This window comes from Gekko japonicus, unplaced genomic scaffold, assembly GCF_001447785.1.
Source record: "Gekko japonicus isolate JY-2015 unplaced genomic scaffold, Gekko_japonicus_V1.1 scaffold2343, whole genome shotgun sequence".
Lineage (NCBI taxonomy): Eukaryota > Metazoa > Chordata > Lepidosauria > Squamata > Gekkonidae > Gekko > Gekko japonicus.
In genome coordinates this window covers 54,056-56,294 of record NW_015174908.1, presented here as the reverse complement: position 1 = coordinate 56,294, position 2,239 = coordinate 54,056, and the positions used below count along the sequence as shown (strand labels likewise).

General features: G+C 47.0%; 1 protein-coding gene across 1 annotated transcript in view; it reads right to left on the bottom strand.

The window, feature by feature from the left end:
• Window positions 1–2,239, bottom strand: part of SMIM20 (small integral membrane protein 20) — an 11,090-nt gene that overhangs the window by 8,498 nt on the left and 353 nt on the right. The gene's annotated exons all lie outside the window — the stretch shown is intronic.

The window sequence follows — 2,239 nt, the reverse complement described above, 5'->3', positions numbered from 1 at the left end:
TATATATATATATATTAGAAATGATTTGGAAAATATTTGAACACCTTTGTCTTAAAATATTTTATTCATCATGTTTACATAAAACGTTCCATAATCAATTTTTTTTTCAATTTTTCAGAAAAAACCCAAAAAGGCTTCAGGAAAAAAACGGAAAAAAAACAGATTTTTTCCGAATTTTTCCGGCCCTTCACATCTCTAGTCACGGTGAGTAAACCTCCACAGTTAGAGGCAGTCGACCCCTGGATCCCAGTCCCAGGAGGCAAGCAACATTAAGGGAAGGCCTTGGCCTATCTGCCCTGCTATTGGCCTAGAGGAACTGGTTGGCCACTGTGTGAGGCAGTATTTCCTTTTGTCCGTCCGGAACCAACTGCCCATCAGTTTCACTGGATGCCCTTGAGTTCTAGTATTTGGGGAGAGGCGGATGCTGACCGATTTTAGTGGCATTAAAAATACATAGGAGCCAAGGCAGGGACATCTTTAAAGATATTGTATTCCGGGATACAGTTTGCTGGACCACAGCCAACTTCAACACCCATCTGACCAAGTGGGCTCTAGCCCACAAAACGTGACACTGAAATAAATATTAATCTAACGTTATCACTGTAACAATCTTTGCTCCTGTTGAAGTGGGCTCCAGTCCACCAAAGCTTTTGGCGGGGAAAAATCTTGCTAGCCTTTAATGTTCACTTCTGGCTATTTTTGCTGCCATATGGTGATCCCTCTGGAATTTTTTTTTACTATCACAAATCATTCCAAGATCGTACTCTTCCAGCCATCCAAAAGCAATTACTAATTTACTTCAGAGTTCTGCAATCCGCATCCTATTATACTTCTTATTCAAGGTCAGTAAACCAGTGTGGTGTAGCGGTTCAAGTGTCGGACTAGTAGTTGGGAGTCCCGGGTTCGAATCCTCATTCGTGCCATGGAAGCTTGCTGGGTGACCTTGGGCCAGTCACACACTCCCCGCCTCCCCTACCTCACAGGAGAAAAGAGCCAGAGTCCAGGAGCACCTTAAAGACTGACAAAATCTGTGCAAGGGTATGAGCTTTTGTGAGTCACGGCTCACTTCTCCAGATACCTTGCTCTACCCTAGCAGGGTTGTTGTGAGAATAAAACAGAGCACAGGGAAACGACGTAAGCCGCCTTGGGTCTCCCCTGAGGTGAAAGGCAGGATATAAATCAAGTAAATAAAAATATAAATAAATCCCACCTGTTTAGGGGTGCCAGGTCTGGGTTGAGAAATACCTGGAGATTTGGGGGTGGAGCCTGGGGAGGGCGTGGTTTGGGGAGGGGTGAGACCCCAGCAGGGTACAGTGCCAGAGAGTCCCCCCTCCAAAGCAGCCATTTTCTCCTCTGTAGTCTGGAGATCAACTGTAATAGCGAGATCTCCAGGTGCCCCCTGGAGGCTGGCAACCCTACAAATGTTGATTATAGAAGAAGAAGCGATTGGATTTATACCCCGCCCTTCCACTACCCAAAGGAGTCTCAGAGCGGCTGACAATCACCTTTCCCTCCCCCTCCCCACAACAGACACCCTGTGAGGTAGGTGGGGCGGAGAGAGCTCCGACAGAAACGCCTCTTTTTCAAGAACAGCTCTTATCAGAGCTACGGCTTGCCCAAGGTCATCCAGCCAGGTGCAAGTGGAGGAGTGGGGGATCAAACCCGGCTCTCCCAGATTAGAGTCTGCACACTTTACCACGGCACCAAACAACAGACACACTGTGAGGGAGGTGGGGCTGAGAGAGCTCTTGACAGAAACTGCTCTGGAGAGAACAGCTCTGAGAGAGCTTGTGACTGACCCAAGGTCACACCAGCAACTGCATGTGCAGGAGTGGGGAATCAAGCTCGGTTCTCCCAGATTAGAGTCCAGGCACTACACCAGGACACCAAACTGGCCCTTATATTGATTCACACTCTCTAATCCCCTCTGAGTCCGTTTCATTTGAAACTTCTGCTCTTGCACTTTACTCGAACCGCGTTCCAGCACTTTGGGGTATTCATCTTAATGGTTATGGTGTTTTATGAACGATTTTAATTGTATTTATAAAGATGTATTTTTTTTTTCTGTAAGCCGCCCTGGGCCTGCTCTGGTGGGGAGGGCGGGGCACCGACTGAATGAATAAATAGAGAAAAAGGCAACATGACATAAATAAATAATTCATCCCGGCTGCCGGATCCCTGAAAGTGAAGCCACACGTGCAAGGTCCAAGCGACAGTCATTTGCGTATGTGAGAAAACC